This window comes from Pinus tabuliformis, chromosome 2_1 (assembly GCF_031772625.1).
Source record: "Pinus tabuliformis cultivar Carrire ecotype Pingquan chromosome 2_1, CPIR1, whole genome shotgun sequence".
Taxonomy (NCBI): Eukaryota; Viridiplantae; Streptophyta; class Pinopsida; order Pinales; family Pinaceae; genus Pinus; species Pinus tabuliformis.
Window position 1 is genome coordinate 754,600,438 of NC_142299.1, and position 14,908 is coordinate 754,615,345.

Below are 14,908 nucleotides of genomic sequence, written 5' to 3' on the forward strand. Positions count from 1 at the left end.
GGAAGAGGAGGAAGAATTATAGGCTCTAATTTATCAAATAGAGACACAAGATGATGGGGAGGAGGATCTCCCACCAATGTTGTCTGCAACAAAGTTACCCATGTACATCCCTCTGTGGAAAGGGAAAGTTAGGGCAGCCAAAGAACTAGAGGCCATGAAGAGTGTGCTCCAGGCCACGCTTCTCCCTGATGACATTACTTTTGATGGTCCACCCCTTGGATGGATGCCTACCATGAAATTTGAAGATTGGGACCTCACAGACAGCGAGAAGTTCCCTCACCTGACGACGGAAAGCTTTATGAACTAGAAGTTGGTGGGATCACTGATCACTTTGGAGCCATGAAAATGGCTGCACTATGTAGAGAAGGTTGGGTTACTTCATCTATGATGGATACCCCACTTTCACAGCGCGCCCATCACCATTTTCATCATCAGTCAACTGTTGTGCCTAGTGCATGATGGGTATCTATGGTTGGAGGAGCCTATTCCCATCGCCGCGGAACTTATTCATAGGATTTCTCAACTCCCCATTAAGGGAAGGGACCCCAGGGAAAGAGTTGGTAAAAGCAGCGAGTTGGCTCTCGCGGAAGCCATGAAAACCAAGTACAAGCTGGAAAAGAAGAAGTGTGGCTATGCAATTGCAAGTATCAAGGACAAAGGCATGCGCGTAGCTACCCAGCTCCTGGCTGGAAAACTAATGCAAAAGTGCCATGCCGATGAAGTACCAGCGCCTGTGGTTGCATTGGTCGAGCAGTGTGTGGACGGGGTCTAGCTCAACTGGGTTGAGTTCCTATGTGAGGAATTTTTGGTAAACTACAAGGAGGCCCAAGAGTAGGGTAAGACCTTCCACTATGCGTGGTTGCTCTTATCCATTGTGCTGGTAGGAGGTGAACTACTGGAAAATAGCCAGTTCTTGCCAATCGACCAGGACCTTCTTGAGGTCGTGAAGTATGCTTCGCTCTGGGCCATGAAGGACGCAAAGCGGATTCACGTGGTCAAGGTGTTTTGGATGCTGATGGAGGTGAGCATCCAGAGATGTATCAATAGAAGGCCATGATTTTCTCCCACAGTGTATGCCACTCTGCAGAGCTTTGAAAAGTTTAAAGAAAACATGCACAACATTCATGTCTGGGCGCGGAAGTATCCAACGAAGGAATGGACAAAGATTCCATTTATTGCTACAGATGACGCCATATTCACAGCCCTGGAAACATGGCCTCTGGAATGGCATGCCCTGGACTTGGTAGGAATGGAAAAGGCCATAGCCCAACAAAGGAAGAAGGACACGAAGCTACGCATCGTGCAACTGGCCGAAAAGAGGCACCAGGAACAGAAGATGGATGATGCAGTAGCAGTGGCACAGATGCAGCGGTAGCTTGTTGTACTCAAGTCCTTTGAATGAAATACACTTTGCAAGATCTTCAAGTACAATTCAGTGAGCCTATTCCCATCTTCTGTGATAACACCAGTGCCATCAGCATCTCCAAGAATCCTGTCATGCATTCAAAAATAAAACACATTTCGATAAAATATCATTTTGTTAGAGAACAAGTCACTGAAAAGAATATCAAACTTGAATATATTGGTACAAAATAACAAATTGTTGATATCTTCACTAAACCTTTACCTCGTGAAGCATTTGAATATCTTTGTCAGAAGCTTGGGATGCTCCCAAGTTCTCATTAGATTTTCCTTATTCAAAAAATAATGGGGGAGTGGAAGTGTGTACATGTCCACAGGATGGTTGTGTGCCTGGGGGAGTTACCCTTTTCCATTGAAGGAAGTAGGAAGATGTGCCCTAATCGCAAGGGGAGTACTTGTGTTGCCATCAATGCCAAAGGGGGAGATTGTTGATCTAAAGATGATTCGAGGTTGTCATTGATGCCAACCCAAGTAGCACCAGAGGCTACCCTGATATTTCAAGGGAATTTTGACTTCAAAACTTGCTCTATTTTGAGTCAAGGATCTTCTAGATATATTCTACTCATTGAGATGTTTTTGTTGATATATGGCATGCCAAGTAATTCTTCATGGTTTGAGAGATATTCATGTTTGAAGTTAGTAACCCCAGTTAGTGGGATAAAACCCTATGGGGTTGTGGCATGGCACTCATAGTTGGTTTTGGTCATTGAATATCCATTAATTAATAATTTTTTATGCTCCTAAAATCCCTCCAACATTCTCTATATAAGTCCCTCTCAACTCTATAAAAAGAAATCCCATATATCCTCCAAATGGAGCAATCATGGCATTTTCACTATAACTTCATTTATGAAAAGTATTAGATTCCGAAATTAAAATCCATTTTATTTTCATTCCTAGTGAACGTCTTGACCAAATTTCAGATCTTTGTTCACTATATTTTCAGAGAAATGATCTATGGAATTTAGGGTTTTGCAGGCTGCCGAATTTCATCTCAAAGAAGTGACCTTGGGAGAATCATCACAACTCTCTCTCTGAGAGGAGGATTGGAATTCTGTAAAAAGTGGCAGATATTGCACGGACTGTATTTTATTGCATACCAATTTTAGAGCCTAAGGAGGAAGCAGTGACACGTGGAATGTCATACAAGTTTGCTCTACTGAACTAGTCAATAATTATGTCATTGTGAAAGATTGGGCATAACTTTGTCTTGAAGAGTCCAAATCAGGTCAGAACCATGGCATTGGAAAGAAGACTCAGAGGGATTCTACAAGACAAAATATCACATGTTGGGGATCTGAAATCGTATAGATACATCAGATTAAATATCATGCTCCTAGAAGGCAAGAAAAACTAGATCAATTGTTGTCAAGGGGTGCAAAGGACCAGACTTTCTAGGGCAGCAAAGAGCAAGGTGTAGCAAAATGATGTAGCAGAGGTAAGCTACAGGTAAGTATCCTCTGTATATGCTTATTCATCTCTTAATTTCATTAGGTTATTTGTATTCTAATTTATTGTTTTCGTTTAGCACTAGCATATGCTCTGTAGGATGAGGTACATTTTGCTATTATCATGTCATGGGTATTTCCTTGAAGACATTTTGCAGGTATTATATATTCATCAAGAGAAGAATCAATGCGTAATCTAATGTTATGAAGAATGAGAAAGGGTAGCATGACAAGAGCAGCAATCAAGGTGTAGAACAACAACAAGAAGTTCACCACATGAAGTCTTCAAGTGGGCAGCACTGCATATAGACATTGTAAAAGTATCATTGTACAGAGTCATTGTAAAAGAATCTTTGTAAAAGTTGTACAAGTGTCTATCTGCCAAGAGCTAAAGGGGCAGTGTCAGGAGGTCTAGGATCATCATTAGGTGGTTGTATCATAGTTGTGGTTATGGTCTAGTGTGTCGTCTTCTTCTACATCATTCTATATCATTGTAAAGTGGACCATTTTCCACGGTACGAGAGTCCATTCTTCTTTTATTCTTCTATAGGGTGGTAGGGTGGTGCTAGTCTGGTGAATGAAGTCACCAATAGGTTCAGGCCTGTGAAAACTTCAGGGTGGTAGGGTGGTGCTAGGGTGAGTTGTATCTTATTAGGTGTTGAGCCATCCGTTCAGTTGACTACTAAAGAATCTCGGGCATTGGATCGTCCATCGAGTGGGAGCTGGAGAAGAATGCTTTTCTAGATTCTAGGAAGTTGGAGCTTTCTTTTCAATTGGAGTTTAATATTAAAGATTTATTAGAAAAGTGTTTGTGGTTTTTGACCCAGAGGGGGTTTTCCACCTAAAATTTTTGTGACTCCTGTGTTCTTTTATTCACTGTTGTTACCTCATAAACATTAATGATAATTGAAGATTAACTAATGCTCTGAAAATATTTAAAAGTGCTAATTGCTAAGGAATACTGATTCACCCCCTCTCATTATTTTCCAAAAATCTTTTTGTAGTTGTTGAACTCTTTTTTTTTTTTTTGAGGAACTCACTTCTCAATTAAGAGAAGTTACCATTTTGTTGATGGCTCAGTTCTCACTCCCAACCTATCTTGTAACTCTTTTAAAGACAACCTATCTTATGATTATGTTAAAGATGCAGAGCTATGTGTTGACTTGACATTTTTGCAAAAGTTGCTAGAGCTATTGTGGGGAAGGAAAATATGGGCATTCATCAGAGAGAAAGAAGGCTTTCCAGTGTGGCTTAACATATAATGGAAAATCATCCAATCATGGCATATGGAAATACCTGTTGGAAAGAAAGCTTCAACGTTGGGTAGCCCAATATGTTTTGTTTTAAAGCCGAATCACTATCATGTTTAGAAACCTAGCTGCAAGCTTGTAAGTCATGTTTTTACTCTTCCTATCTAATTCGTAGTGCAGGATGCCAACAATGGAAGAGGTTTCTTTGACCCTTCTCTAGGAGAAGTAAAAAGGTAGGAAAAATAATCTGTTGTTGTTTTTCTTGAAGCTCTACTTGTTGTCTAGAAAGGATGGAAGGATTGGATGGATATATATTTGTATTCAAAGGATAGAGTGAGTGGAAAAATGGGTTATCAAGACCATAGGCAGAAATGTGACCTGAGAGATACTTTTATCGAATTTCATATGTAATCACACATGTATAAGATATACTAGAGCAATATGAATGTTGCATAGTGAGCTCAAATATTTTAAGATATCCAATTCATTTATTACTAAGTAGATATGGCAAGCATGACTGTTGGTTTCCCAACAATTGCGTTGTTATGACGACTTCCATCAATACTATAATATTTCAGTGTTTCTTTGTAGCGTAAAAAACTACCTCATGGAGTAGGTCTTGGTGATCTCACCCCCACAGTTTATGCGTAGGCCATAAAATTAGTGACTGATTTCTTGTATTAATTTCCATATATAGGGGAGACTCTCCCTCATTTGAGCATCGTTCAAGAAGTTAAAACCATCTCTTAGGTACTAATTATCTACCTTATATATGCATTGTGTTTTAACCATGGTATCAAAATGAGAGTTTGAGTGCTCAATTGTATGAACATGCACATTGGTGTCTGTGGTAGTGAAGAATACTACCTGTAATTGAAAAGAAGCTCTTGATTTTGCATGTGTTTTGTGCATGACATGTGACAGTTGGCCAGTTCACTCTATCTAATTATTTTACATATAAAGGCATTGTCAAATAGAGAAGTGAAGATCCTGAATGCAATTTTAACACCCATGTACATTGTCATTTTATTTGAGACTTTGTTGATGACTAGAAACAGTGTGATTGTTGTGGGAGGCCAACATAGGACAAAATACCTATGAATTGTAGAAAAAATATCTATGTAAAGGCTGCCACTAAATGCAACAACCTTATAGGATGTCACACTTGTGGATCCTATTTCAGCTCTATTGCACCACAAAAATAATGGGGTGAAGATACAAAGAGGAAATTGGGATTAAGCTCATTTCCCTCTTTAATACAAATTCCCTGTGTTGTGTTGAAAAGTATTGGCTAACCTAGGAAAAATTGTTGAACCAATAGGTACAACCATGTACAAATGAGGGAGGAATCCCTTAATATTTGTAAGAACCCACTCCCTAAACCCAATGTTCAGTCAATTACTTGCATGCCAAACCCCCTCCCAGGGAACATGTTGTAGAAAACACAAGGTGTGAAGGTATGTATGTATTGATGCACTCCACATTTTCATCAAGGCCACACAACGAACTGCAATTGAGGCCTTAATAATCCCATTTCCATCTGTAGGAAATATGTGAATCAGATAAATAAAGGCCTCAACCCCCGACGGAGATTGGTTATTCTTCAATATTCACATTTACTACTTTCTGTTAGATTACTATGTATGTCCTCCCCACTAATATCATCCATTATGGATGCACTACTTGTCTGTCATGATTTCCATCCTTGATTCAAAATTTCAAACTTTAGCATCTTTCTTCTTCTGCCATTGAAACACATTGCTAGAGATATTCTCTATATTGACTACTCATATTAATATGTTCAATCCCTTGATTGGATTCCACACTATGTATGCCCTAAAGAACATGTTCTGTGTTCTTTTAAAGCTTTGCTGTTATTTTCAAATACAAATCTAGGTGTTGCTTCACATGCCACTCGTTTCTATGATTGACATTTGCATTTTTTGCGACCGTGATTCCTTATCCTTTGTTATGTGTTTTCCCCTAGAAACTACCATATTTCTTATCTCCTAGAACAAACTACAATATCAAATGCACAACTTTTCCATTTACAAAGCATATGCAAGTTCGACATCTGCGGTATTGTTATGTGTATCACTGTATCTAAAATTTAAATTCTTTGGAAAAAACCTCATGTATAAATGGGTTTCGATTTCAGAGGTTCTATTGGCTCTTTCGAGCAAGGAACTTCTAGGAAATGGTATGACTTTAGGCTTTCCAAGAATATTTTTTTGCATCCTCCTGGGTTCACTTATAATTATAAACATAACAAACTGAATTTCAATGTATAGCCTAAAAAAAATTCCATGTGAAAGATGCAATATTTAAGAGAACTTAGGCACCATACTCTTTGGTTGATTTCTCACTTGATGAATTGGAGAAGTAGTAAGAACACTTGGGCTTTGTTTTAATCATGAGTCACTCCTTATGATTAGAAATTCTCGATGACCATTATGCAAATGTGACCCTTACTGTGGGTATCCTCCATTGTGACTATAATGTGACCTCTCAAATGCCATGACTGACAACCTTAATAGTGGTAGTGCCACACCAAACCTAACCTCACATAAAAATGCTCTCTGCATAAAGTGATCACATGTCTTATCAATACACGTTATTAGGTGAGAGTTCTATAATCTAATGACCAAATTAATTCCACTCCAACTCATCCTATGTGCAACTTAGAGCCACGAAGCCGAAGTGGGCTCCTCCTTCCACACAAACATTGAGTATGTGATCCTGTGCAGACATCAATTATCACAGGGCATATGTGCCCTGATCTTTATGAAGGAAAAAAAATCATGACTGGAAATTATTTTACTTCTTTGTGCATTATTGTTTTAATACTCTATGTGGGGGAGCTTGTAGAGATATTCTATGAGAAAATAGATTTGATATGTCCATCTACAAACTAATTTTAGATACAGTCTAATGGATAAAAAAAATATAGTACAATAACATTGCAACTAAATAATACTAGTTGTCATTCTATCTGGTTCTCTGGAGCAAAATGGTGTGTCGTGACTAAAGGTAGAGTGAGATGCTTGTAGCACTAAATAAGAAATCAAGTCTATTAGAGTCAGTCCTTACAACCCTCCGTCAGAGATCTTTTAGCTTTTGCATATCATTTTTAGTTGTCTCGCTTGTTCCACTTCGTTGCATTTCACTAGGGGCATGCCATTGACTGACGAGGGGGTCTGGCTGTCTTGTGTTTCCTCATGTTTGTCCCTGCAGGGTTAGTGAAAAAACAAATTTTCTCAAAAAATCACTGAAGTCCATGATCATGCATTCATTGTCATAAAAGTTTTGTTTCATTAAAAAGTCCTAGAGTCTAGGGTTGTCAGTCCTTTGCATATACATAATACAAGCCTGCAGGCCATGAGGTTGATTTCAAAAGACTCTTATTTAATAGTTTTTTCATAAAGCATTTTAAAACATTTTTAGTCCAAAACTCTATTTTGGAACTAAAAATTGTTATTGTAAATAACTGTATTTATTTCATTTCAAAAGTTTCAGTGCAAGCCTCTGATCTTCTCCAAAGCCAAAATGCCAGATCCCTGCAAAAATCAACAAAATATGATCAGTCCAAACCTCAGAAAAGCATGAGAAAATAAAAAAGTAGTATTGTATTAAAATACCAAAGGTGAAAAATTGCCAAACATTACAAAGTGGGTTATTGAACCAATTTAAATCAAATCAGATTTGGTGAGATATTTTGTTTGCATATAAAAGGGAAAACAAGTCCATTTGTTTACAAATTCCCAAGGCGAAATCGTGTTTAAGTGTTTGAAGGCCGAAAACCGTGATTACATACCCGTGGACAACATTGGAGGTGTGCGCTATGCATTGGAGGTGTGCGCTACGCATTGAGGTGAGTGCTACGCATTGGGCCTCACTGGCCAGTGTAAAATACACAGGCACTACGCACTGAGGTGTGCGCTATGCGTTGGGTTCGGGCGCTGCGCACTCAGTCACAACACCAAATTTTTTTTTTCATACGGCCAGATCTTATCAAATCGCCTCCAAATCTTGCAAGTAGGTGTTTCTTAGCTGCTCAGTCAATTTGAAATTGTTTGTAGTGTGTTTGAGGGGAAAATGTGATGTATTGGGTGTAAAAAAAATGAAACCCTAGGCTCATACCAAAGTCATTCTTTAGGGTTTTAAAGGAAATGTGGGTGGCCGATGAAGATTTTTCCACTTTCCGTTGATGAAACCCAGCTCCATACTCATTTGTAAGATTTTTGCCAACATCACAAAGGGTACACTTCATACTTTTGTTCGTTTTCCAAAATTGTCCTTGTGATCAAAACAGTGACTGTTTCATGTCCAATACACTGAAACAGAGTATTATCATTATGGCATAATTATTATGTGTTTCGGTTAGCTTTTGAGTATGCGTTGAAATTGTAATTTCACCACACCTACAACCTACATATTGCAGACAACATACATATTGCAGACATTGTGTTTTTAAAGCCATGTTAGACAAAGATTCAGTTTATGAGCAGGAGAATGACAGTGATTCCACAACAGAGGGTAATGTGCCACAGAGGCCTCGCAGAGGTGGCAAAGGTGGAAAGCATCTCAGAGAAGAGCCCACTTCTCTGGTTCAATTGCATGCTTGCCCGCTTGCAATGGATTGTTTTCGCCATCAGTCATGCTATCACTATAGTGAGATAATTTCACAAATTCAGCATCATCGTGAATTAGCTCGCTTGTTTGTTCTACATTTACATGATGGCCATGTAAACCTCGCCGGAGTTAATTTCATTTTGTCACCAGAGACTATTTTAGAGGCCACTGGGATACCAAATATTGGAGAGCAATGGAATAAGCGTCAGCAGCTAGAGAAATCCTATTATGAGCCATACATCAAACCTGGGTATATGAGGCACTTGAGCAGGGTTTTTCCTTTCCAGTACCTGAATGATCAATTTGCACCTTTGATGAAACTCATCATTCGGTATTTCAGTTGTGAGGGCAGATTCTCCCGTCTTTATGCGTACCATGTCCGTTTGTTGATGCATTTTACAAGGGTACGTCCGATGAACATTCCATACTTCATGTTTCGCAACCTAGAGAGGATGGTTGTTTTAGTACAAAGGAAGACCCCAGCATAGCAGCATAGGAGTATTTATCATTATGCGCTAATCAAGATCGTAGTGGTTCATCAGTTGGCACAGCAGGGCATTACTTGGGAGGATTTTATTTCTCGTGAATTTTTCACAGTGCCACAACCACCTCTCGAGATAGTTCATGATGAGGGAGGGCCTTCACATTAGTTTGACATTCCTGAGACCGAGCATGTTAATGCTCCAGCATATGTGACATATCAGTGAGGCCACAGGGCCTTATTTGCAGCTACACGACGAGTACTATCTCCACATGGTGTGGAAGGGGTCTCGCCTTCTTCTTCAGTACATGTACAGTTTCAGGACAGAGGCAAGAGGCCAATTTATGAGGAGGGCCATTCAGGTGGTCATGATGTTGATGTTACATTGGGTGATGTGGATAGAAGCTCTCCTAACTCGAAGCTGAAAGAGATCATCCAAGAGCAAAAGACCGAGATTGATAGCTTGAATGAGAAGTTGCCAAAGGCAAAATGTCTAATCAAATACTTGGAGCAGTGCAATAAACAGTTAGAGGATGAGCACACACTTATAGAGCTGCGACAAATCCGTGAGGACCGAAGGTTAGCCCGAAAAAGACCTGGTGATTTGACACCTGTTGAGCGGAAATTTTGGCTTGAGAAAGTCAATCGACATCTGGAGGAGTTGTTGGCGAAGGCTGATAGAGACAAAGACATGCTTCGTCACATGAAAAATCATTATTGGGCTCGCATGCATGTTAGCAAAGCAAAAATGAAGATTTTGCAAAGGAGGTTGAGCAAAGCACTAAAACGACGAAAGAGGCTAGATCCACTTCAAGTTTTGGCCGAGGCTTCATTGGTTGAGCATGAAACATGATGGAGGGTCTTCGCTCCGAATTTGAGCAAATTCGAAGAAAATTTTGTCAGTTTGAAATTCTTGGTCTCAAAAAACAATTTTTTTTGCTTTATGGGTAGCACGTCAGCGCGCTCACTTTTGATTGGGACACTTGCTGGAGAAAAACCTTATATTTTTGGGTTTGTCATGGTAAATTATACATGCTTAGTTATTGCCAAGGCATTTCATCAAGTTCTTGATGATCAAAAGGCCTAAAAACTCCATGAAAACCACCTTGCTGCCAACTTTTGCAATAGCAGGAAGTACTTCTGGGAGAATGCAATTTTGAGGGGGAAAATGAGCTCCAAATTGGGAAATTCCACTTGGGTTGGAAATTAGACATCCAGGGATTTCCAACGAGCTATCATGAGCTCAATTTGGATGTCGGGAAGTGCCCCAAAAACAGGATGAAAGGTGCGCTACGCATAGGGATCAGGGCGCTACGCATTGAGGTTTTTGGTCTAGTTTTCATCCTCCAGCTCAGGAATTCGGCCAGTTTTCACCAGTTCCACTCCTTGATGTGATTTTTGACCCAAAATTATGTAATTTGATGTATGTAAGGTAACATGGCACCTATCTACCTTCTTCTAGATGATTCATTCTCAAATTAGCAAGCAATTAATGTAATGAATCAATTTCCTTCTTTTTAGAGGCATGTTGTTTTGGTCACCTAGATTCTTGCTCCATGTTTAGAATTTGTTGAAACTGCTCCTAGAAGGAGGAGCTAGACCCCTAGAGGTTAGGGAATGAGGTTAGCTTGATCTATATATGTAAATTTTCAGTCAGTAGCACAGGTTGGACTCTTGGGAAGATTTTGGCACACTATTGTACATATTTTTCATATTTTGGCTAAGGAAAGATCAGAGATTTTGCAGCACCTGTTGGGATTCTTGTGGCTTTCAGCTCTTGATGGTGTTTTTTCTTAGTTATTGTAATGTTTATTCATGTTCACATGTATGCCATTCCCTTCTTATGCTTCTGAAACTAAATGAGTGAGTAAATGAGGTTGAATTCATTGTTCACAGTGCTCTTCCTTTAAAATTTGTTTAGTTTTACATGTTTTCGTCAGTTTGGAGAGGATCCATGTTCTCCTTTGCCCTCTTCAGCTCCTTGTCATTCTGATCCATCCATACACCTGATCAAAGACATCAACACTATTGCCTACCTCGCCCCAACTCGATTTCTGCAAAGATCTGACCTCAATCCCCGCACCCAAAATTGGTTTTCCCATTTCTCCAACAAAAAAATAAAAAATCTAAAACAAACTTTCCTAGCTCTTTACTAGCCTAAAATCAATATTAATTGTGAGTCATCTCAGCCTCTTTGAAGATATTTTGCCGAGATAGACCCAGAGAGAGCCCTCTCCTGTCCTCGTAGGGTTAGCTATGAGGCTGAGCTTCGTTTGATGTGGCCTTGAGTTTTGCCTTCCTCAACCTGAGGCAGATTTGAGCGCTAACAAAGTCTATCTCCACCATTTATATGTCAGAGGACACACTATATGAAGTTGCATTGGCTCTTGGGTGTCCTAAAGCATCCAACCCTACCTGTAAAAACCCAATAGTGGTGTTTGGTTTAGGGATATTTGGAACCAGGCCCATAGGGATGGCTAGCTTGGAAGTATTTTGGAAAAATTATGCCCATAGGGGAACAAATTAAGCAATTGAATCATGGTTGCTTGAGTTAGAAGGTAAATTTATAACTTACCTGGTGTCTGTCTGTAATCTTAGTTTAGTTCTTACTAGGCATTTAACCTTACTAGAATTTCTTCCAGCTATTGCCTTCATGCCATGAGTCCTTATATTAAGAGCAATGAATGAGAAGAAAAGGCATGGCTAGTGACTATAGTGAAGTTCCAACAAGTTATTTATATTAGAAGGTGCAATTGAATCACTACCTTCAAGGAGATCTAATGATTGTGAGGTATTTTGGTTTTGCTGAGCCTGTACTTCAAAGGAAGCTATAATTGATGGAAGTTTTATTTCCCTTCATATAGGTGCTTTTTTGTCCACCACATACCTAATTAAGTTTTAAATTTGAAAATCCCTCTATAAATGAGAAGTGAAATTCCATTCTTGTTTTTTCTAGCTCGTTTAGTTTAGGATTGATGTCATCCACTTTATTATTGTCGATTATCAAGAGTCATAATCTTGCATTGATTTAATGGCACAAAGAGTAACATAGATTATATTTGCAGGCTTTCACTGTTAAGGGCACTTGTAGGAGGTATGATATCACAATAGACAAATAGAAACTCCATTATGTTTATGGAATTCCTAACTATTAGCTACTTCTAGATTAGCAGGTTTAGAGATGATGGCTTGGAAAGTTAAACTTTTAACATGAACTTATAGTCTTACAATGATAGCAATGAGCTCTGAAAACAATGAAACTGATTAGAACACCATCCTCCCCATAAGTAAACCACAAATAGTAAATTATGAACAAATTACTTGAATGGTGCTTAGGTTATGTAACTGAGCTTTTTTAAACTAAAAATAAACCAGTGTTTTATGCCATACTAAGTCAAAAATTCTACTTAGAGTAATGGCTAACTTCTTTGTTTCTTTCTAGCACAAAGAACTCTCGAGATTTTAGATAAGCTAATTGCAATTTGATGGTTTTCCAGATGATGTAATAGTTGCTGACCTAGATTGTGAGTAAACTTGAATTTTTTTAGGCATCATATGGTTTGTACCTTTAAATTCAAACAAAATCGAATATTTTCAGAGTAATTACTCCATTATTTCTTCTAAGGACAATTTTCTTTGGCCATCAGGGTGGAAAGATAAACATTATCTTCTCTCAGTTAATTTTATTTTTTCCCTCCTTTTGGTATCTATTTGAGAAAATCTTGAATATTATACTGAAATTCTTGAGTATGAAAATTGTTGGTAGGACTATATAAAAGCAATGGATACCTAATGGTATCTTGCAATGGAGGCCTGGATCAGATGTGAGATGCAATATGCAAGCTGGTTTATCTCCACCTTTTATAATTATGCACGATTTTCCTTTAGCTAGGGCCTTGATTATGGTTCTCCAAACTCTGTAATTATTTACTTCTTGTTGTCTCTGTGTTTGTTGCATTTTATTTTGTCACTGTTTTGTGATATATTATCATTTGATCCAAGGTTAATATTTTTCTCATGTTAGATATGTGACATGGTTACAATTATCTCAATGTGATTGTGGTTGTCCCATAGTTGGACAAGGCTTCATTTTGGGCAGATCCAAAGTGTTTAACTTCAGTATTCGTCCTATATGTTAACAGATCTTCAGTATGTTTTACTCATTGATTTCAGCATTGGGTATTGCGTGGAATTAATTACTTGTGGGGTTGGTTTATTCTTCATGTTTCCTTTTGCAAAATTAATCTTTAATTTTATGTGAACAATGAATTTGAAGACATTTTTGATGTGGATTAGTTGATCACATCTCTTAGAGGCAAGTTTTAGATAGTAAAGAAGCTTCCTTCAAAGCTGAAGGTAAAGGCACAAGATGGGAAGCAAAGGAAAAAGATGTGGAAGTCTTCACCATGCCTCCTATGAGATGGTCAAACATGTCCTACTACTTGCATCAGGTTGAGTATCGAAGACTATCCTTTAATACTTTGGTCTTTGCACAGAAGGATACTAACAAAGTTTCCTACCATGATACAAATCCTTCCCCTTATAAGAAAGTTTTGCATTTGAATAAGACATATGCACATTTGGAAAATAATAACCTACCACTTGAGGTTTAAAATCTATGTTGTCATGTGAATTACAACACTCTGCTTTTCACTTCAAAAATTGATGAATTGGGTCAATTTTTTTTTAAAATATTGCACTAGCATAGTCCTTTTGTGGCTCTTCATCTTTGTTACAAAATGGATATATTGGTTTTTTCTGGTCACAGTCTTCATTGTACCAATGAATAAGTTGAGGAACTCACCAGACTGAGGTATATTACTGTTTGGAAATCATGATATTTTCGTGGTCAAGTCAAAATATTTATTGTTAACAATGTTGATCATATTATATTGTTGTATTTCTTTCACAAACATGCCTACCCTTGGTGGAAGGAGGTCATAATTTCTTAAATGAAAAGGAAGGATGGACTGTGTCCTATAACACCAGAGGAGACTCCATTAGTACTGAAAGATTTTTATTTTGATAGAAATATTCAGATATGTATTGCTGCTGAAGAAATTTATGGGGGAGAAAGAATGATGCCTGCCCTCTATTCAACTTATCCAAATATTGTAAGTTGATTGATTCACTCACTTCAACTCATTTTCCTTTGAAGTTGGATTTTCCTATGTCATTCACTCATGATGATCAACAAAAATTTGCAGGTGAGGAAGGAGACTCTTCTTAGTCCTATGGATTTAAAGCCATTCCAAAATCCTTCATCTGAAATGGCTGCACTGGATTACATGGTGTCTTTGGCCAGCGATGTGTTTATTCCTACATATGATGACAACATGGAAAAATTTATGGAAGGGCATTCCAAGTAACCTTATATTGTTTTGCATATATCTGGCAGAGAGGATATATTGGTTACCTGGTGGTACAAGTTGTAGTGGTGACAAATTTAGTTCTCTTAGAACACAACTTTGTAAGTAGCGTTAAGAAGCCTTAGGAATAGGGTCATAGGTATTATTAGTAGTTTTCCAGTCATTTGTAGACTACATTATTTATTGTATGATGCCTTTTTATTTCTTGATTTTGTTGGATACTCTCTTGATTGAGTTTCAGTTCAATGTAAATTGTGGAAACGATTTGGATGTGTTAATCTTTTTATCCTAGTGATGCATCAACAT

At 38.2% G+C, this 14,908-nt stretch overlaps 1 pseudogene; it reads left to right on the top strand.

Annotated features, from left to right (window-relative positions):
- The first annotated feature begins 13,265 nt into the window (after positions 1-13,265).
- On the top strand, positions 13,266-14,602 carry LOC149202770 (rhamnogalacturonan I rhamnosyltransferase 1-like; annotated as a pseudogene).
- Positions 14,603-14,908: the final 306 nt, after the last annotated feature.